At 36.2% G+C, this 23752-nt stretch overlaps 1 protein-coding gene across 8 annotated transcripts in view; it reads left to right on the top strand.

Moving 5' to 3' along the window:
- Nucleotides 1-23752, top strand: part of WDFY3 (WD repeat and FYVE domain containing 3) — a 271299-nt gene that overhangs the window by 61226 nt on the left and 186321 nt on the right. The window lies entirely within an intron of this gene.

Below are 23752 nucleotides of genomic sequence, written 5' to 3'. Positions count from 1 at the left end.
GCGAGCGATATTGAACATTGTTTCATGTGTCTTTGGATATTCTGTATGTCCTCCTTGGAGAAGTGTCTGTTCAAGTCCTTTGCCCACTTTTTAATTGGATTCCTTGTCTTCTTAGAGTGCAGTCGTGTAAGTTCTTTATATATTTTAGAGATTAAACCCTGTCTGAGGTATCATTGGCAAATATGTTTTCCCATATAGTTGGTTCTCTTTTAATTTTGATACTGTTTTCTTTGGCTGTGCAGAAGCTTTTAATTTTGATGAGGTCCCATTTGTTTATTCTTCCCTTTATGTCCCTTGCTGTAGGGGACAAGTCAGTAAAAAAAGTTTCTTCGTGAAATATCTGAGATTTTCCTACCTACATTCTCTTCTTGGACTTTAATGGTGTCACGGTTTATATTTAAGTCTTTTATCCACCTTGAATTTATTTTTGTATATGGTGTAAGTTGGTGCTCAAGTTTCATTTTTTTGCACGTAGCTGTCCAGTTCTCCCAACACCATTTGTTGAAGAGGCTGTTTTTACTCCATTTTATGTTGCTGCCTCCTTTGTCAAATATTAATTGACCATAGAGACTTGGGCTTATTTCTGGGCTCTCTGTTCTGTTCCATTGGTCTATGTGCCTGTTTTTATGCCAGTACCAGGCTGTTTTGATTACAGTGGCCTTGTAGTATAGTTTAGTGTAGGGTATTGTGATCCCTCCTACTTTACTCTTCTTTCTCAAAATTGCAGCAGCTATTCGGGGTCGTTTATAATTCCATATAAATGTTTGAAGTGTTTGTTCTATGTCTGTGAAATATGCCATTGGAACTTTAATAGGAATTGCATTGAATGTATAAATTGCTTTGGGTTGTATGGCCATTTTGATGATGTTAATTCTTCCAATCCATGAACACGGTATACGTTACCATTTGTTTGTGTCTTCCTTGATTTCTTTCCTGAGTGTTTTATAGTTTTCTGAATACAGGTCTTTTACCTCTTTGGTTAGGTTTTATTCCTAGATATTTTATTTTTCTTTTTGCTATTTCAAATGGGATTTTTTCCTTGATCTCTGCTTCTGCTGTTTCATTGTTGGTGTACAGAAATGCCTTTGATTTCCGGATATTGACTTTGTATCCCACTGTCTTGCCAAATTCATTTATTAGGTCAAGCAGTTTTTTGTTTTTTCCTATTTAGAAAATATAAAACAACGTTACAGGCATTGAAATAGAAAAGCTCTGCTATTATTTGGTACATTACTACTTTTTTAAGAAAAAAAGAGATTTTATTTATTTATTTTTAGAGAGGGGGAAGGGAGGGAGAAAAAGAGGGAGAGAAACATCAGTGTGTGGATGCCTCTTGCCTGCTGCCCACTGGGGACCTGGCCCACAACCCAGGCATATGCCCTGACTGGGAATCGAACCAGCGACTCTTTGGTTCACAGGCCGGCACTCAATCCCATGAGCCACACCAGGCAGGACAGTACATTACTTCTTGCTTTGGATATGCTGTTTATGAATACACATCTGCTTCTTTCATTTCTGAACCCACATTGTAGGTTTTTATTTTACTTTGTATTTTCTCGTGGCCCTTTTATTTCATCAGGGCCAAATCTGTCTCTTTTTATGTTTCCTACTAATTTTTATTCTTTAGTTCTTAACTTAGTTAATGACACTACCATTCTTCCATTCACACAGGGTGGAAATCTTAGTTGTCTTTTGTTCCTTTTGACCCTGTTCTTTTTGACCCTAACAAACATCCTATTCCCAGATTTTTAATTCTGTATTGTTGACATTTCTCATATTCTCTCATACCATTGCTCCACACCCCTACTTCCACTGGCACTGCCTTGATCACTGAAGAATCATTAAAATATCCATTCTACACTTTACACTATATTTCAAAAGATTTTCTTTTTTATTTACTTTAAATAATTTTTATTTTCTCTTATAGTTGACATACAATATATTGGTTTCAGGTGTACAACACTGAAATGGTGATTATATAACACCCCAATACATCTCATACCCATCTGACACCACACATAGTTATTAGAATACTATTGACTCTATTCCTTGTGCTGTACTTTACATCCCCATGACTATTCTGTAACTACCAAGTTGTACTTCTTTTTTAAAAATATATTTTTATTGATTATGCTATTACAGTTGTCCCATTTCCCCCTTCACTCCCCTCTGCCCTGCACACCCCCTTTTCCCCACACCCCCCCTTTAGTTCATTCATGTCCATGGGTCATACTTATAAGTTCTTTGGCTTCTACATTTCTTATACTATTCTTACTCCTCCATTTTCTATTCTCTGCCTACCATCTTTCCTACTTATTCTCTGTACCTTTTCTTCCTCTCTCCCCCTTCCAATTCCCTGTTGCTAACCCTCCATGTGATCTCCATTTCTGTGATTCCGTTCCTGTTCTAGTTGTTTGCTTAGTTTGCTTTTGTTTGTTGTTTTTGTTTTGGTTGTTAATGATTGTGAGTTTGCTGTCATTTTACTATATATGTTTTTTATCTTTTTCTTAGATAAGTACTTTTAACATTTCATATAATAAGGGCTTGGTGATGATGAACTCCTTTAACTTGACCTTATCTGAGAAATACTTTATCTGCCCTTCCATTCTAAATGAAAGCTCTGCTGGATAGAGCAATCTTGGATGTAGGTCCTTGCCTTTGGTGACTTGGAATACTTTTTTCCAGCCCCCTCTTGCCTGCAAGGTCTCTTTTGAGAAATCAGCTGACAGTCTTAATGGGCACTCCTTTGTAGGTAACTGTCTCCTTTTCTCTTGTTTCTTCTGGGATTCTCTCCATTTTTACTCTGGCTACTGTAATGATGATGTGCCTTCATGTGTCCCTCCTTGGGTCCACCTTCTTTGGGCCTCTCTGAGCTTCCTGGACTTCTGGAAGTCTTACTTCCTTTGCCAGATTGGGGAAGTCTTCCTTTATTATTTGTTCAAATAACTTTTCCACTTGTTGCTCTTCCTTTTCTCCTTCTGGCACCCCTATAAATTGGAAGTTGGAATGTTTCAAGATGTCCTGGAGGTTCCTAAGCCTCTCCTCATTTTTTAAGATTCTTGTTTCTTTATTCTTTTCTGGTTGGATGTTTCTTTCTTCTGGTCCACTCCATTGATTTGAGTCCCAGTTTCCTTTCCATCACTATTGGCTCCCTGTGCATTTTCCTTTATTTCACTTAGTGTAGCCTTCATTTTTTCATCTGATTTGCGACCAAATTCAACCAATTTAATGAGTATCCTGATTACTAGTGTTTTGAACTGTGCATCTGATAGGTTGGCTATCTCTTTGTTGCTTAGTTGTATTTTTTCTGGAGCTTTGATCTGTTCTTTTGTTTGGGCCATTTGTTTTGTTTTGACACACCTGTTATGTAGTGAGGGGTGAAGCCTTAGGCATTCACGGGGTGGGGGGCAACCGAAGTCGATAGATTGTCATGCTGTATGTGGGGGTGGGGTCCAAGAGGGAACAATGGCGTTTGCTCCACTATCTGCTGGATTTCAGTCACTTCCCCACTTCTCACAACCAAATTGGGCCCCTCTGGTGCTGATTCCTAGGTGAGCTGGTTTGTGTACATTCTAGGACCCTGTGGGTCTCTCCAAGAGGAGAGGTGACAATTTCTCCTGCTGCCTCAACCCCCGCAGGTATTTTCAATCAGTGGTTTGAGGCTTTTTTCCCCCTGAGCTGGGGCCCTGGGTTGTGCAGTCCATCCTGCTCCTCAGTTGTTTCTTCTGGTTTATCTGCTTGCAAATGTGGACCATGTGGTCCGCCAGTCTCTACCCTCTCACCATCCACCTGCTGCTGCCTTGCCAGCCAGCCACCACCTTGCCTGCCCTGGTCCTCCAGCCACCACCTTGCCGTGAGTCCTCTCTGCCTGGCTGCCTGTCTCCATCCCTCCTGCTGGTCAGGATGAATGTGTCTTCTTTAATTCCTTGGTTGTCAGACTTCCATACAGTTCAGTTTTCTGTTAGTTCTGGTTGTTTTTTGTTTTTAAATTGTTGTTGTCCTTTTTTTGGTTGTGTAAGGAGGCACAGTGTGTCTGCCCACACCTCCATCTTGGCCAGAAGTCTAGAAGGATTTTCTTAAAACATATCATACTGCTTAATGGGTGTTTATTGTTAACCTAGTTTGTAAGGCCTTTTATGACCTGTGCATAGCTGTCTTTTCTGTGCAAGCCTCATCTCCCCCTTTTCCCTACATTCACCCTGTTCTCCAGCTATGCCAAACTACTAGCAAGACAGAGCGGCATGTCTTGTGCCTTCTCTTCTGTATACATACAGTGTGTTTGCTAAAAATGAGATCTTGCCCATGGTCAGCTGAATGAACTATTCGTTTTCCAAGACAAAGTTCAAATATCACCTTCTTTATTGATAGGTAAATTCTTCTTGCTCCGTTCTTACAATATCTTGTTTACTTATTTATTATTTTTTATTATAGAACTTATCACATTACTTCTGTAATATCTTTTAGGTTAACAATGAGCCCTTGTTGGTGGTGTCCAACCTGTGGCCATGACCACATGCATCCCAGGATGGCTATGAATGTGGCCCAACACAAAATCATAAATTTACTTAAAACGTTGTAACATTTTTTTGTGATTATGTGTCACAGTATATTTAATGTTTGGCCCAAGACAAGTTTTCTTCTAGTGTGGCCCAGAGACACCGAAAGGTTGGACACCCCTGCAGCGGGTGGGACATGGCCTGCTTATCTTCCTATTAGTAACACCTAGCAGAGTGCCTTGATTTAAAAAGTGTTGGTAAATTAACAGGAAATAAAAGTCAACACATTCAGAATTTTTGTGTCCTTTATGATCATTTAAACTCACTAATGCAGTATTTTTGATAATTTCATATGAGCTAAGCTAAGTTTTATATTTATGAAGGGTTTACTAGATCGGGGAAGATATTTACATATTTAAAAGAGTTGACATTTTTAACTACCTTTAGATGATTCAGAATACTTTTTTGTTTGTTTCAAACCCTTTCTTTTATTTTTCACATCATTCTATTGTTGTTTAATTACAGTTGTCTGCAGTTCCCCCCACTACTCCCCCCCAACCCCAGCAAACCCACTTCCCTCCCTTGCTTCCACTCTCCCCCTTGGTTTTGTCCATGTGTCCTTTATAGTAGTTCCTGAAAACCCTTCTCCCCACTGTCCTCTCCCCTGTCCCCTCTGGTTGTTGTTAGATTGTTTTTAATTTCAATGTCTCTGGTTATATTTTGTTTGCTTTTTTCTTTTGTTGATTATGTTCCAGTTAAAGGTGAGATCATATGGTATTTGTCCCTCACCTCCTGGCTTATTTCACTTAGCATAATGCTCTCCAGTTCCATCCAAGCTGTTGCAAAGGGTAGGAGCTCCTTCTTTCTCTCTGCTGTATAGTCCCTTGTGTAAATGTACCATAGTTTTTGATCCACTCATTTACTGATGGGCACTTAGGTTGCTTCCAGCACTTGTCTATTGTAAATTGTGCTGCTGTGAACATTGGGGGTGCATAGGTTCTTTTGGATTGGCGTCTTTTGACTCAGCAGGTTCTGCTGCTGGGATTATACACTAAGAGCCCTAAAACACCAATCCAGAATACTTTTAATGTAAACCATTTACATGGTAAGTACAAGATGTTTACCAAAGTAGGCCTTTATTAACATAACCAGAGCTCATGTTCTTAAAAGTAATAATATTATATTTAACATGTATTCTGTTGTTTCAATGCTTTACTTTCTTCTTACTGCGTATTCAGTTGGATATTGATACTTCTTTGCCTTTTATTCTTGGTTTAAAAGTATCATGGTAGAAATTTACTCTAGCTTCCAATTTTATATTCCTTTTAAATACTTTAATATACCTTTTAAATTGATTGTATGTATAACTTTTAAAATAAGTTATCAGATTACAGATTTCAGAGGTCTGTAATTTCTCAAGTTTTCAAGTAGGAAAATATGTTGATTGAAATAAAAAGTGTGGGGATTGAGTAAATTCTATGCCTCTATGTAGATGAAGGTACTCTTAATGAGTGTCTAAATTTATCTATAGTAGATAAGATGAAGGATTTCCATTTCAAGATCAATGTGTAAAAGCCTTTGTATTCCATTCTCCTTCCTAAGGCTAACTGAACATAACTAAAAGAATAATGAATAGGGAAGACCTCTTTTAACTTGAGTGAAATGAGGAGTCTTTGACTGCTGGAATAGCAACCAGGCAGTGAAATTGAGAACAAAGTAAGGAAGAGTGCAAACATCCTGAAAGTGGAATAGAGCTCTCCCAAATTAGGTGGCATGGGGACTACAGAGTAGAAGGCAAGATGAGGCTACAGGGAAAGAAACAGATACACCTTTTTATCCAGAAAACAGTGAGAAGCAGCAGCAGTGGAAGAAGTAGTTTACGGAGCTGTCCCCTTGGAAGCCGTTGATGCAAAGCAACTAAAAGAAATGAGTACTGAATTACTGAATCACAGTACAGAGACACTGGACAGCTTAACACTTTCCTCTTCTTTCTTAACTACTTCAGTCATACTGGCTTGTTACAATTCTTCAGTCATGCCAAGCACACTCTTACCTCAAGCCTCTGATTGTGCTTGTCACTGAGCCTGGAACATTCTTCCCCTAGAAATTCTTATTGTGAATTGTTCCCACATTTGTTCAGGTTTCTTTTCTGGTGGTAACTCCTTAGAAAGGCATTCCTTGATGGTGAAGAGTCAAACAGCAACCCTGGGAATATTTTATTTTTAAAGCTTACTTAAATTTCTTTCATAAGCATTTCACCACCAGAACTGTATATTTGTCATTTACATTTTTGTCTGTTCCCCACTGGCATCTGAGCTCCAAAGGACATGTACTGCGACTTCTGTTCCCCACCTAGAACACTGTCTGGCACATAGTGGTTGCTTAATAAATATTTATTGAATATGTTATTAAACAAACAAACAAACAAACAGCCCTCTAGTAGGCAACAAAGAATTAATTCCCGACTCTGAACTGGGAGAGCTGTGTTGAGACTTAAGAGATATTATCAGCAAGTAGCAATAATTGTTCTAAATTTGATCCTGATTCCTATAAAATAACAATGACATTGGTAAAATAATTGACATTTAAACACTGGATATTTGATATTAAAGAATGTATAATAGCACTATGAATCAGAATCTAGTTGGGGGAAAAAAAAAGGATTCTTTCTAGCCAGTTTAAGCAGATGTTTATTACAGGGTGTTTGTGACTTGCAGAGGGAAGGAAGGGGCAAAAGAAAGAGGTATTAGGCTCATGGTTGACCTTTTACAGGCATCTCCTGGTGCTGTGTCACAGAGCTAGGCCCACAGGGGAGCTGCTGCTTTTCCTGTGGGTCCTGATAGGGTTGTGGAGGGCAGCAAACTTGGACCTGCAGGCAAAATCTGGTCTAAACTTTTGTGTATGTCCTTTAGTTAAGAATGGCTTTTGCATTTTTAAATAGTTGAAAAAATTAAAAGAAAAATATTTTCTGGCAGCTAAAAATTATATGAAATTCAAATTTCCATATCCATGAATCAAGTTTTATTAGAACACACCCACATGAATTCATTTCCCTATTGGATAGGTTGTTTCACAGTACAGCAGAAACCACATGGCTCTTAAAGAAAAAGTTTACCAACCCTTACTCTAGAATACACATTCTCAGTGCCATTTCAGGAGGCTACCTCCACAGCTGCTTGGTCTGCAGCCACACCGCCAGCCTCTCCACAACCGGGAGGATAATTACTGGACACTCAGATCCCTGCAGCACTCCAGTTAAAATAATGTAGTATCAGTAAGACTGGGGCCTGTGTTGTGCTTCTGCCTTTTCAAACTTGGGCGAATAAGTTTGATTGACTGAACCTATGTTGCAGCAAGCCCCTGTTTGCATAGGAGTTTGTGGAAACCCTGCTGTTTGCTTTACAAACTTTGTAATGTTGCAGGTTAAGAACCAGGGTAGAATGGATGTTTAAGTCCAGTCTCCCCATATTTAACATATACTGACTATAAGAATTTGAAACAGATAGTGTCTTAACTTTTTAAATTAAAATAATTTTTCCTAATTCAAAGTCATGGATTGGTTTAGCTGTAACTACTAATCATGTAATAGTTAGACTGATTATCTACTTAGGAGACAGTCACATTGTATGTATCCCAACATTCCTTTTTTACACTATAAAGCCAGGACTGTAGTTATTATGCCCATTTTACAATTAAAGAAAATGTGGCTTAGGGTGGTTTGATTTATTTGCCAAATGTCACATAGAGGGCGAGTGGAGGAGCAGAGTTTAAACCTATGTCTGCCTGACTCTAGAACACTTTTACTACTATCTTCTACTCTTGCTAGTCTATTGCCTGTCTCTAAAGTGTAGCATTTTAATGAATCTAACCAGAAATTTCATCACATGTTGAGAACATTTAAACACCTGTCATTCAGTTCTCATCGCCTTGGCAGAACTTACAACCTCTTAGCTTCATTTATTCTTCAGTAAAAGCGGTCTAATAGATTTTATCTTTTTTACCATAATATTGATTTCTACTTCATACAAGAAGGTCTCTGAATCTGCAGTACTGTGTATAATTTAGTTCTTAGGCAAAAGACTGTAGACATTTATTTTTTAAGACAATATACCTTAATTTTTTTTGAAGAACACATATAATCTTCAAACAAAATCTTCATGTTAGGTAATAAAATTTGCTCTTAGCCACCACTCAAAGAACAGAGATTTTGACTTTAAAGTTGCAGACTATGATAAATGAGGCCAATCAGATTGAGACTCAGGAAACATTTCCTGTGAGAATATTTTGGTGAAAGGTTATTTTTAATTTAGATCCTTAGTCATAGTATCCTAAGTCTTTGAGGTTAAGTCTCAATATTTTCTATGTTAGAGGTGGGAAAAAATAAATAAAATTTAAAAATCAGAGTTTAAAGAAAAAAAGACAAATGAAATAAATAAAATACCTGAGTTTTCCTTTTAAATAAAAAATGATCATTTTATAAAACTACAAAAGTATTTTATTTGCAAAAGAATAAGATAATTTCTATTGATGTTGGAATAAATTTTTCTAAGATTAATTACCTCACTTTCTCTAATGAAAAAAATTGCTCAGAACATGCTGTTATGTAATACATTGTTGTATTTAATTGCTAATAAAATCAGTTATTTCTGTGTTTCTTTGATGAATTCTGCCAGGCAATTATTTTCTTAATATTTTGAATATTATCCATATTTGGATTATGTGGTTGAGTGCATGGTGTGAGGATTGGGGAAGACTTGAACTAAAGAAAACCGGAAACTCAAAGGAAAAGAAAATGTAGCTAGGTGTATGTAACATTTTCCTTCTGTGTCAGATCTATCTAGAGATACTAAGAATTCTCTGCCAAGATACTGCTCATGAATCATATTACTTGTTGCCATTCTGGTTACACACCCTTGGTGGAAGATACACAAAGTAAATATGGGTTTTGTGTCTGTGTATGTTTCTAATTTCTTGAGGACAAAAATACTTGTTCTTAGAATGGAACAATTAGTGCTGTCATTGCCAGGGATGGCTAGAAAATAAAATCACGCTTGCCTTCCTAAATAAAATTATTTCATAAAGACAGAGGCAGTTTTTTAAAATTATGTACAGCATGTTTAATCATTTCTTATTTTCAATTACAGTTGACATACATTATATTAGTTTCAGGTGTGCACCCCAGTAATTAGACATTGTATAACTAAGTGATCATCCCAATAAAACCTGTACCCATCTAACAGAACACATAGCCCACACTAAGACGCATCATAATTAAAATGTCAAAGGTTAAAGACAGAGAATCTTGAAACCAGTAAGAAAATCAGTTAGTTACCTACAAGGGAGCTCTCATAAGATTGTCAGTTGATTTCTCAACAGAAACTTTGCAGAAGGGATTGCCACAAAATATTCAAAGTGATGAAAAGCAAGGAACTACAACCCAGATTACCCAGCAAAGCTATCATTTAGATTAGATGGGTATATGAAGAGCTTCCCAGACAAGAATCTAAAGAATCCAAAAATCTAAAGGAGTTCATCACCACCAAACCAGTGTTATCTGAACTGTTAAAGTGTTGAAGGAGGAGGAGAAAGGAGAAGAGAATAAAAAGATAATATAAACAATAAAATGGCAATAAATACATATTTGTCAACAATTGAATCTGAAAAACAAAATAAATGAACAAACAGAACAGAAACAGACTCTTAAATAACAGAGAACGTTTTGATGGTTGCCTGATGGGAGAGGGGTTGGGGGACTGGATAGAAAAAGTGAAGGGATTGAGTACTGATTGTTAACACCCGAATAGTCATGGGCATGTAAAGTACAGCTTAGGAAATACAGTCTCTAATACTCTAATAACTATGTGTGGTGGCAGTTTCCATTTAATAGGAAGAGCACTGGACTTGGAATTGTGTGTGTTGAATTCAGATTTCAGGTAATTGTAGTTATTGGACCTTTTTGGCAAATTGCTTTAACATTTCTGAACTCCAGTTTCTTCATTTACAATGTAAGTATTTTAAAGCATTTTGTGGTAGGAAATAAATGAATGAATTTGTATGTAAATACCTACTATTATACTTAGTTATGCATCTCAAGTCTGTATTTCCTCCAAAAACTTAGAGGCAGGAAACAAAAATTCCTAAGGGATTAATTAACTCCAGCCCTAGCTACTAATTGCTTCTGCTGTCCCTTCAGACTCTTGAAATTATTCAAGGGCAGAACGGCTGGTGTTTTCCACTTGGAAAAAACTGATTACAAACTAATGTGTAGAAGAGTTTGCATGTAAAGAATTAACATAAGCAGAGAACAAAGCTGCTAAAATCTGATTGGTTAAAATAAAAGAGTCTGTAGATAAAGTGAAGTTCTAACAAAGTGAAGTTTTTTTGTTTTCCTCTATTGTTGAAAATCTTTTTAATATGTACTTATTTACTCTGATACTCTTCCTCCGTACAGTAATGCAGCTAAATCAGGTTTCCTTGCTATACTTTTTCCTAGTGTCGTGTTCTTGATAAACACACCAAGAACATGACACTATTGCCTATATTCCACCCAGACTCTAAGCTCCGTAAGGTCAGATATTGTATCTGTCTTAGAAGATTTGTCATTTGGTAACAAATGGTAAATGCCACATGTGCTAATTGTTGTTATTCACCACTGTATCTCAAGCAGCTACCTCGCACAGTGGCTGATATTTTATAATATACTCTTGATTAAGAACATTATAGTGCCAAAGTCATCATTCTGAGCCATTAATTCTTATTATATAGCCATAGAAAGAATGAGAAATTATGCCCAAATTGTAATGACTCCAAAATACTAATAGGAAGTTGCTCGCTTTTATTCAAGCCAAATCTAGGTTATCAAACACTGCAAAACTGTTTTGGCATTCCCAATAGGAATTTTTTATTGTTGGAGACCATGTATAGGCTTTTCTGGAGGTTGAAAGAAGCTCAGATTTATTTTCTCATTAAAAGCTACACAATTTATTTTGATGCGATAAAGAACCCAGTTTTATTTTTCCTTTTCTGATACTAGAAATCTTTCTGAATCTGAGGAAAGTTGACTTGCCTGGCTCTTTCCTTTCTGAAACAGGTCCTAATTTCCCTCAAGATTTATTTTATATGCCAAGTTTTCATCATTGGCCAAAGGAGTCATTTTCTCCTCCTGAAGAGGATGGAGAAGTCTATCCAGACTCTATTTTGTTTGTGTCATCCTAACAGTCACAAGTGTTTTTTTAAAAAACTTTCACCAAAAGGTTGCAGGTTTGATCCTTAGCCTGTGTGTGTATGGGAGGGAGCTGATCAGTGTTTCTCTCTCACATCGATGTTTTTCTCTGTCTCTCTTTTCCTCTCTCAAAAATCAATGAATATGTCCTTGGGTGGGGATTTTTTTTTAATAAAAAAAAATTTCCTACTATCTAATTCAAATGTGGTTCAATTGAGACTAATTTAAAAAAATGAAATGGTTATTATTTAAATAATTTTAGTTGACTAATTACAAAGTATTGTTTCCTTTAAAGGGCTATAAATTTAATGAATGATGAGCACAGCCTTTCTAAAGCATTGAGTATTATGTTTTGTTAGTATGTTTTCTTGCAAAATATTTGTGTTGAGTGTGTGTATTTCTGATATCTAAAAATGTGATTGCAAGAAATATTTCATTATATTTTTTAGTTCCTTTCACTCATAACAGTTTTTTAAGACACATCCATGTGAAGTATATACTTGTAAATGAATATGGATGATACCCATCAACCCTATTTTACTTACTGATTTTCATAGTGATGTGCAATGATTGGCCTTAGTAGCTTCCAAGTCCCCAGTTACTTCAAATAACAGTAAAATCACAGTACACTAAAAACCGATTTACAAGTCCTTACCACAAGAAGTTCTTTTGGATGTCTACTGAGAAGCAGCATGCAGAAATGCCTTTAGATCCTCTCTGCCAGTCTGTTTTCCCACTAGTATGCGGGTCCTTTCCACAGGTCTAAGAATACAGGGTATTTTCCAGCTTTCTGTTTATGCTAATGTAATAAATATAAAGTGGCACTTCCTTATTATAATTGGTATTTCTTTGATTACTAATTAAATTAAAACATCCCTTGATATGTTTTGTGGCCTTGCAGTTTCTACATTTCTTTTTCCTCATTTTCTCATTGGATTGCTGTATTTTCTTATTGATGTGGGAATTCCTTGTAAATTCTAAATTGTGATCCCTGCAGTTTTAGACATTTCAAATATCTCTTTCTATTGTGCTATCTCATTTTTTTTGCTTGGTTCACACTTCTTCCCTGAGCCAAAAGATTTAATTTTGATGTTATCACATTCATTTTATTTTTGCATAAGGTGTATGATTTGGAATTTATGCTTAAGAAATTCTTACCTACTTCTTAAAGATATTCTCATTTATTTTCTTCTATTAACTTTATTGTTTTACTCCTTATTTTTGGGTCTTTAATTCATCTAGAATCCATCTTTGTATACAGCTTTAGGTAGGAACCTACTTTATTTTTCTGTAAAGGTCAGTTTCTCGGTACCACCTGTATAACAGGCACCCCCTTTGCTGTGACCTTAATCATGCATTAGGTCCCCAGTACCTACATGGGTCTGTTTCTGAGCTCTGTCATCTGTGCCTTGGTTTGTTCTTATGTCATTCAGCCACTGGTTTTGTTACCATGATTTGGTAGAGGATTATTTTCAAAATCTAAAAATTATATAATTTAATAGTTCAGCTTCATGATCTTTGTTACTCTTACCTTCCTTAAGAACATTTATATTATCTTTAACACTTTAGTAACCATTATGATCCTTGAAACATATGTTTTAGAAATTCTTCATCTGTTTCTTTAAATATAATTATGTTAGAATTCTAAATTAATTTATTTAAATATAATTAAATATAATTGCTTTACAGATCTCTTTTTTCCATTTTCTTAAAATATTAAATTTTGCCTGATTTGAATTTCAAATTTTAATTTTAATTAAATGTGTTATCTTGTTTGTGGTTTGAGAATATACTAAATGGTATAAAATTTTTAGATCATTAAAAAAATTAATGGCAACTGCAATTTTTTTAAAACTTGTAGGAATAGGTTACTTTGAAAAACCAGTCCAAGTATTTTAAGTAATCAAAGTTGGTGTCGGTCTCTTATTTTTTAATGAATTAGCATGTGCTCTACTAGGGATATAAATGCATGCATAAACCAAAATCAACTGAAATGTCTTGGAATGACTGTTTTGACTATAGAATGTCTTTCTTTTGTCATTTCAAAAAGAAAAATAAGCTGAAAAGTAATTTTTATTTTTGAATTCTAAGTCTTTGCATATTACTGTTTCCTACCTAGAAAATTTTGCTCAATCCAAATTATGATTTTTAGAATGTTGTATGTACTTTCTAGAGGGAAGTTAGGTAGCAAAATAAAACTTAACTTTATACCCTTAATCTATGGAAAAAATTATTTCTTATAGCTTATATTTTTTCTTAAGCAATTAGATTAAAAAACCTAGATATTTGAAATAAAATATGTAGGTTATTTATTTAATTTCATCCTTCAAATTCTAATCCTGTAAGCACATATTTGAACTAGACATCAGCCTTTACTGTTGCTACCCCCAACCCCAGCTCTAGTTGAGGTTTTAATTGTGAAGTGTAAAAAGAGACAAACAGAGTGAGAATAATTGCTAAGTGCGCTTGATCCTCCTGTCCTGGAATAAAGTCAGTGCTCTTTTAGATTGTTCCCTCCCTACCTGACAAACTAAGAGTGAGGCTTTATTATGGCATGTTAAAAAAATAAATAGACCTGGGAAACCGTTATCTTTCTACCACTAGGAGGCTCTGTGCCATTTTATCCAGGGTAGCTTCTTATAAATTACATGGCATTCCTTCTGAGAGGTTGAGACTTATGAAAAAAATAAGGTAAACTCATTTGTACTTTGAAAACTTATTTCCCTAGAATAAAAGGCAGTATATTTAAAATATTATTGTTAATATTTCAGATGGATTTATAAAATGTATCAAATAGTTAACTGATCAGAATAGCATTTTTCCTCTTATTCCCAGAGGCATTTTTTAAAATAGGCTACATGTGATCAACAGTGAAATGATGTAATTAGGACATACCGATTTGTGATAATTGTCCTCATGTGTTGGTACAGTGGGAAGGTAGAGAGACATGTAGTTTTCTTATTCTTTCTCCTCTCCTTCCACCCTTTCACTCTTCAACACCCATCCCTCAACCCCTTTAGTGAAAATGTATGCCTGAGCCATCAGAATACAAATATATTTTTATATTTCATTTATAAAATATATGATGCAAAAATTTTAAGGATGAAATATTCTGATTATCAAAAGGTTATATCCAATAACAAGTCATTTTTTAAAATTTTTGAGATTCATATTAGTACCACCTTTATTTTAAGATATGTTTCTTTAAGGAATTCATAAGTGTTCTAATTGTTTTCATTCATATAATTCTATTAAGTAAATAAAGAGTATAAAGTAAATTGGATAGAAGGATTTATGGAGAAGCTAATAAAGTGTCAGCAGGAAGATTTCCTGCCTTTATCCATCTAGCCATCTATATTGCATTTATTAATCATCTTCAACATGTCATGTACTGTGGCAAACACTAAAAACTTAAGTATGAAACACTTAGGTCACTGACCTCACACTAAATTCAATTTCAGGGAATGATGGTGTAGCTGCCTATTTACTGGTGATGCCCTCCAGGAATTCTAAGGTGTTTTTACCATGACTGTGGTAGGTTAAGAAATAGCCTCAGATGGAATCAGACTAGGTTATTGGCTGTTGACTCTTAGCACAGCCCTGATGGGGAGGGACTTGATGTGGATACTTAGTGCTTGTCTTTCTAGGTGATAAGAATGAGTGTATGTGGATTTGGGGCTGGTGGGTGATAGGCAATGACACAGACATACCACAGGGTGAATAAATGCACATACTTACAACAGAGAGCAAAGTGCTATCAGAAAATTATATATTAATTTTCATTTCCTTTATTACTGATGAATCTGGGCAGCCTTTTATATATTTGTGCTCAGTCCTTTCCCTTCCCTGTGAATTTTTTTGTGTGTTTTTTTTTGTCCATTTTCCTATTTGGTGGTTTGCCTTTCTTTCATTGATTTGTAATCATTCTTTACATATTTTAAATCCAATGATTTTTTTTTTGTTCATTATAGATGTTGCAGATATTTTCTCCCCAATTTTTATCTTGTGTTTAATTTCTTTCTGTTGATTTCATGGACAGAAGTTTTTAATTTTGGTAAGGTCAGTTTTGTGTGTGTGTATGTGTTTAGTTTTTTTTTTTTAAGACATTCTTCCTTAACCTGAGGTAATAAAAATATTTCCCAACATATTCTTCTAGTTTAGATGTCTTATTTTTCTAGTCTGTAGTTTAGATGTCTTATTTTTCTTTTTTAAAAATATTTTATTTATTTATTTTTAGAGAGGGGAAGGGAGGGAGAAAGAGAGAGAGAAATATCAGTGTGTGGTTGCCTCTCATGTGGCCCCCGCTGGGGCCGTGGCCTGCAACCCAGGCATGTGCCCTGACTGGGAATTGAATCTGTGATGCTTTGGTTCACAGCCCACACTCGATCCATTGAGCTACGCCAGCCAGGTTAGATGTCTTATTTTTCAAATTAATGTCTTAGTTGCTTTGATGCAACGTTGTGTTGAATATAAACTACTGAAAGCAGAGCTAGGTGGAACAAAGAAATTTGGAGGGTAGGGATGCCTTGATAAATATTTCTTTAAATCAGTAATCAATTACTACTGTGGGGAAATGTTTAGATTGTTTTAGGATCAAGTGAGGTCATGAATTATCCATGGTTGGCTGCTGGGCAGTGAAAAATCAGAGGATGCTATTTCAGGGAGAGGAAAGACCATGTGGGACAAGCATCAAGGGTGTGAAATTCCTCGGTGTATTCTGGAACAGCAGCTTAGGTGGTGGAGTGTGAGCATAGAATCAGGGGAGTGGGACTGCAGAAGATAACTTCAGAATTAGATGCACAGCAGATTTTGAGGAGCCTCTTATACCTTGAAAAGTGTTTTGACTCTGTCCCACTTCAAGCACTTGTGTCACTTTTAAGAACAGCTATGTACTGATATGTTTGGGATTTTAGAAAAATGAATATAGCTACACTGCAGAGGGAGTAAAAACTGGAGTTGGTTCTCTCGCACCTGATACTTAAGGAATTAAATTTCAACAATGCTGTTGTTCAGAATCTATTTAGAATATTTTCCCCATAACCAACTGCAGTCTACAATGCATACTTTTGATTATTAGTGGTGAATTTTCAATCTTTTGAAAGGACTTGATGTTTAGTAATAGGCAGAAGTTTTGGAGGAAGTTTAGAAACTAGACAAATGAGCAAGCTGAGTAATTCCATTTTTGGTAAAACCTGATATATGATGACACTGAATTTCAGATGTATCTTAGAGAATGCTCTGAAAGCAGTCTTTAAAGAGGAATTTTAAAAAGGGTTTTGAGCCATGTCAGCACATTATGTGTACATAGCCTTCTAAGATCACTAATTGTTAAAGCACAGTTTATATGAATGTATACATTTTGGTATTTTGAGAAAATAAAAAGTATAAAAATTCATAATTAAAGCCTTCATTACTGTACAATCAATCTGTGCAGAAGCCAACATTTACTTTACCAGTCTTTTTTTTTGTTGTTATTATTTTATTACCTTTTCCACTTGTGAGCTTTCACTAATACAGTTCTACACAATCTTTTGCATTTGTCATTTTCCTTTTATCACTTTCAGATCACAACACATATTCCAGCTCTTTCAGGAATGATAGGTTGTTGGGATGGGAAGCTGACTTCCTCTCTCTCATACGTTCTTGTTCTCAGCATGTTGCTGATGCATCAGTCCCCTCTGGAAGATTCTGGCTTATTACCTTTGTTTTGTCATCATCTGCTTACCAGCCAAAACTAACCGTTAAGTAGTGTTGTTGTTTTTTTTTCTTTTCTGCCCCCTGACTTCACATTCATAGTCCTTATTTTCTGAATTTATACTTAACTTTTTGCTGAATACTTTAAAAAATACACTATGGGATATCTAACACCTCCCAACAAAAATGATCATACAGTATTGGTTGTTTACTTTTTCAGTTAAAAAAAATGAATTTAAACAAACCATAAGTAACAAAGTTGTCTTTCAAGCCTTCTTGTTTTAAAATAAAGAATTTAAAGAAAATTCTCCCCCTCTTTGGCTTGTTTTAAATGACCTTATCTTTGGATTGTGCTGCCTGTAATTAATTCATCTTCTAAACTTTTATTGATCATTTTCTTATTTCTTTATTAATCGCTTATTGTCTGTCTCTTATTTTATTTGCCAAGTACTGTACTGTGATAGATATTGGGGGGAAGGTGACTAGGGCATGATCATTGCCTTTCATAATCTCATAGTATTTGTCCAGTGTTGAAAAAAGACAAACAAAATAGTTACGTACCAATGTGAGGAATGCTATGATAAAGATATACACAGGATTGTATGGGAACAAAGGGAAAGATCTGGGAATGTTTTCTACAAGAGGGACAGTTGAGCTGAGATTTTTGTTTTTTAATTTTTCTTTTAGGTTTTACTGATTTTTTTTTTTTTTTGAGAGAGAGAGGGGAAGGGAGGGAGAGAAACATCTTTGTGCCAGAGAAACATTGATCCATGCCCCTTGTACCCCCAGCCAGGGACCTGGCGAGCACCACAGGCATGTGCCGTGCCCAGGAATCAACCTGTGACCTTTCAGTTTGCAAGATGAACTTCCACCTACTGAGCCACACTAGTCAGGGCTGAGCTGAGATTTAAAAGGTGATTAGTAGTAATCCACTAAATGTAGAATTGCTGGAGGGGAAGGAGCCCCCAGGAGAGGGTTCAGGGTATGTGAAAGAACAAATGTGAAGACAATGCAAAGGAACCTGCGTGAGACAAGGTGTGGGTAGAGGAAAGTGGAAAGGTGGGAGATGAACAGAGTTAGATTCAGGCTTGGGCCTGGTAATCAAGACCCTTGAATTTGTGCTTTCCCTTAAAGCTATGGTAATCACTCCTACATTCACTTGTTTCTGCTGTGTAATGAATCCTCAGCTAGGTGTTAAGGATTTGGAGAGCACAGTCTACTTGCAGTTCAATGAGAGATACAGAAAGAAATCATGGTTACTTAAGCAACTTGTTAATTTTTAATTTAGAATATATGGTTGTGAATATAATTTTTGGACATGTTTAAGAATTTCAGTGTTTACAAACTATGTAGACTTTCTATAGGATAAGAACTAATATACAGAAATTATAATTTTTTTAAAAAATGTTATGTATAATATGTAAGTTTTGTGAGGAATAGTAAAACTAGCACATCCAGAATGTAGAATATCTGGGTAGAAATGTGTTGCCACTGCAAAACCATAGATTAAGTCTTTTAACATTTAGTACCCATCACGTTCTATGAACTAGGGATACAAAGTTAGTAAGATTTGATTCCTGAGAGTTCTGGCCAAGATGGAGGCATAGTAGAAACCCTTCGCTTCCTCACACAACCAAAAAGGATAACAACCAATCTAAAAACAATAAACAACCAGAAGGGCCAGAGAATCAAACTGCATGGAAATCCAACAACCACAGGATTAATGAAAAAGTCAACCGGAACAACTAGACCAGTAAGAACCCACAGTGCAGCAGCGGACCGCGAGGGCAGTGCTGGCCAAAGGTGAAACAGGCTGAGTTGACTGTGGACAGGGGTTGCTGCAGTGGGGGAAACTCTCAGTCCCACAGGAGAGTCTGTTGAAAAGTGGGCTAGGGACGAGCAGGAGAGCTGCACTGTTCTCTCTCTCTGGCCCCTCTGCCACATGCGGCCCTGCAGTGCAGCAAAGAGGGTTGCCCTGCCTGGGTGAATACACCAAGTCCTTATTATATGAATACCCTTAGGTAAGGATCTGTCCCCTTACAACTTATCAGGTGTGCCGAGATAAAGAAATTTGACTCAAGTGCAAGAACAGAGCAAAACTTTAGAAATAGAGCTAAGCAATGAGGAGATAGCCAACCTATCTGATGGAGAATTTAAAACCCTGGTAATCAAAATGCTCACAGAACTGATTGAGCTTAGTCAGACAATGAAAAAATAAATGCAAGATACCCAAAATGAAATAAAGCAAAATATTCAGGGAACTAGCAGGGACAGGAAGGAAACGAGGACTCAAAGCAGTGATTTGGAACAAAAGGAAGAAATAAACATCCAACTGGGACAGAATGAAGAAACAAGAATTCAAAAAAAGTGAAGAGAAACTTATGAACCTCTGGGACAGCCTGAAACATTTCAATACCTGAATTATAGGGATGCCAGAAGGAGAAGAACAACAGCAAGAAATTAAAAACTTACTTGAACAAATAATGAAGGAAAACTTCCCCAGTCTGGCAAAGGAAATAGACTTCTAGGAAGTCCAGGAAGCCCAGAGAGTCCTGAAGAAGTTGGACCCAAAGAGGAACACACCAAGGCACATCATCATTAAGTTACTCAAGATTAAAGATAAAGAGAGAATCCTAAAAGCAGCAAGAGAAAAGGAGACAGACAGTTATCTACAAAGGAGTTCCCATCAGACTGTCAGCTGATTTTTAAAAAGAAACCTTACAGTCAAGAAGGGGCTGGAAGCAGTATTCAAAAGTTAAGAAAGGCAAGGGCCTACATCCAAGATTATTTTATCCAGCAAAGTTATCATTTAGAATGGAAGGGCAGGTAAAGTGCTTCCCAGATAAGGTCAAGTTAAAGGAGTTCATCATCACCAAGCTCTTATTATATGAAATGTTAAGGGGGTGTATCTAAGAAAAGGAAGATAAAATCTATGAACAGTAAAATAACAACAAACTCACAACTATCAACAAATGAACCTAAAAGAAAAGAAAAACAATGAAAACAAAAACTAAGCAAACAACCTGAACACGACCAAAATCAGAGAAATGGAGATCACAGGGAGGGATTTCAGTGAGGAGGTGGGAAGGGAGGAATAGGGGGTAAAAGGTACAGGGAAGAAGAAGCATAATTGGAAGGCATAAGATAGATGGGGAGAGAGAAAAAAATGGTATAGGAAACAGAACTCAAAGAACTTAATTGTACAACACATGGACATGAATTAAGTGGGAGAATGCTGGAGGGTTGGGGGTGTAGGGTGGAGGGGGGATAAAGGGAGAAAAATTGGGAAAACTTTAGTGGTATAATCAATAAAAATACTTTAAAAAACAGATTTGGTTCCCACCATTGAGGAAATTATAAGTTGCAGAAAAGTAAATAACCACTTACTGGTGTAGGTTGGTTGGTTGGTTACAGTAGAATAATAGCAGTAGTGGCTGTCACTTATTGAGCACCTGTGCCAGTTCCATGCAGTAACTTGTTTGGTGAGTAACACTACAACACTGTAGGATAGATTCTGGTGGTTACTGGCTTTGAAGTCAGGTAGTTGGGTGCAAAGCCTGTATAACCACTAAGCTGTTGGACTGTCTCTCTGAATGATGAACATTTTATGACAGACTGTGACTGAAGTACGGTGGTAGGATGAAAGATAGGACTACAAACTCTGCCTGGAAGTTTGGGAAAGATTTTTCTGAGGCAACTTATTGCTTAGTCAGTAGGAAAAGCCAAGGAGGGGGGCATCCTTGGCAGAAGGAACAGCATACACAAGCACACAGAAAGCTCAAGAACCCAGTAAGGCTGGGAGATGCTTCCTGTGTACAATGTATAATTTAGTGAAATTGGTGGTTTAGTGAGAGGAGGCTGGAGATATAAATGGGGCCAGAGTGTCTGAGAACTTAGGTATTAGATTAAGGTGCTTCAATTTGTTCTTGAGACATAGGGAATCAACACATTTTAAATTGGAGAAGTGCTGTGATACTTGTTTTGTTTTGCAGGAGAAAACTGAAGAATTGTAGGGAAAGTGCATTCAAGACAAGGATGCCAGTCATATTCTAATGAGATTGAAACTAATATTATCAACTGTTTTGCAGAACCAGGTTTAGGTTTTCTTGGTTTTTCTTTTTTTTGTGATTTCATCATAGATTTGTTGCCCTTATTTGTTATTATTTCTTCTGCTTCCTTTACCCTTAAATAGCTACACATTTCCCTCTAAAAACACCTTTCACTTCATATTATACACATTGTTAAGTTATAGTTTCATTTACTTTGAAATGTTTTTAAATTTCTCTTGACACATCTTTGACTCATTTGTTATTTAGCTGTGTGCTGTTTAGTTTCCAAATATTTGGGGCTTTTCCAACCATCTTTTGTTACTGATTTCCTGTTTAATTCCATTGTAATCTAAAAGCATATTTTGTGTGGTTTCTATTCTTTTGAATTTGTAAGGTGTGTTTATGGCCCTGGGTGTGATCTGTCATGGTGAATGTTCCATGTTAGTTTGAAAAGAATATGTGTTTTGTTGTTCATTGGAATGTTCCATAATATCAACAATTTTTACTAGTATTTCTCTGCCTTCAAATAACACTTTATCACTGAGGTATAATGTGTGTGGGTATTCCCACACATACACTTAGGTTCCCAGTTCCTCTACTTCATCCTTTCAACATTGCTGTTATTCATCTTACTAATTTGTAAACTATGAATGCCCAATAATACATTGTTACTATTATTACTTTAAAAACAATTTTTAGATCAGTTAAGGATAATGAAAGATTTTATTTTACTTTCATTTATTCCTTTGATTGAGAGAATCATTATTGTTCTTTACTTTTGAAGGATAATTTCATTGGATATAGAATTCTAGGCTGATAGGGTTTTCTTCCAGCATTTAAAATATTTTCTTCCATTCTCTTCTGGCTTACATGTTTGGATCAGAAATCCACTGTAATATTTATCCTTGTTCTTTTCTAGATACAGTGCTTCCCTTCCCCTATTGTTTCCCGTACCCTTTTTCATGATTTCTGCTTTTGATTTTCTGTTGCTTATGGCATGCCTAAAAGTAGTCTTTTAGGTGTTTATCTTAATATTCTCTTAGCTTCCTGTATCAGTGGTTTGGTGCCTGTCATTAATTTTACAAAGTTCTAAGCCATTATTACTACAAATATTCTGCTTCTCCCTTCTCTCCTTTTGGAAGTTTCTGTTGATTTATTTTAAAGCTCACTGATTCTTTCCTTGGCCATGTCCAATCTGTTATTGAGCCCATCAAAACATTCTTTGTCTTTGTTAACATTGTTTTTAATTTCTAGTATTTACTTTCTTTTGTTTCTTAGAGCCTTGTTGTTGTGTTTGCAAAGTGTGGGAGAGGGAAACTTTTTATAATCATTTGATTAAATTTCAGTGTTTTAGTGGGCTTGTGACCCTGGGCTATTGCCATCCCCCCAACCCTCTTAGGTGAGACTGGAAAGCTGGTGGGGCAGGGTTGGGACAATGCCCTTCCCTCAGGGGAGACAAGGTAAAGTGTAAGAAGGTCCTTGTGGAGCATTTCACAATGATTAATCTTCCCCTCTACCTGCCAGAGCCAGCAGAGGATCTTTCTCAGATTCCTCTCTGTGAGAATCTCTGGCGGGGTGCCTGGAGGTGCAACCCAGGGAAGCTGGGGGAGGCCCTAGGACTGGCCCCCAGGAGTTTCTCTCACATGGTAGCCCCCTGTCAGTCTCCAATTCATCAGTTACCATGGAAGTGTTACTACCAGTTTATCTCTGGATTCCATGTCTTTTCAGATTTCAAGGGTTGGTTTGCCCTCCAGTGTTTGTTCTCTGATGGGTTCAGGAAGGATCTTTGCTTCCTGGTTAATTCAGCTCTTTCTTGTTTAAGGACAAGAGTGATGACTTCTAAGCTCTTTACATTTTGGTGCTGGAACCCTGATTTTTAAAATTTAACTTTTTTCCTCCTAAATGTTAAGAATTGTATTATTCCATAATGCAGATATACCGTAAGTTACCTATTTACCTGTTAAAGGACTAGCCTATTTCTAACTTTACATTACTACAAACAAGTAACGTACAATACAGTAAACCACCTTATACTGTGTTGCTGTGAATAACTTCCTGGAAGATGTCTTAATTAGATTGAGAGTAAGTATGTTGATACTATCAGATCTCCCTAAATAAAGACTGGATTTCCATTCTAATCAAGAGTGTGTACATTTTCATTTTTCCTATTCTTACTAGTATTTTATAAATCTTATTAGTTTTTGCCAAACTGATTAGCAGACAGTTGTATGTTGTTTTTATTTGCATTTCTCTGATTATTAGTGATTTTAAGTACTTTTTCATATATGTGT

The sequence above is a fragment of the Phyllostomus hastatus genome, unplaced genomic scaffold, assembly GCF_019186645.2.
Source record: "Phyllostomus hastatus isolate PE091 unplaced genomic scaffold, TTU_PhHast_1.1 phas_scaffold_39, whole genome shotgun sequence".
NCBI classification, from domain to species: Eukaryota; Metazoa; Chordata; class Mammalia; order Chiroptera; family Phyllostomidae; genus Phyllostomus; species Phyllostomus hastatus.
This window is presented reverse-complemented; position numbering and strand designations above follow the sequence as displayed.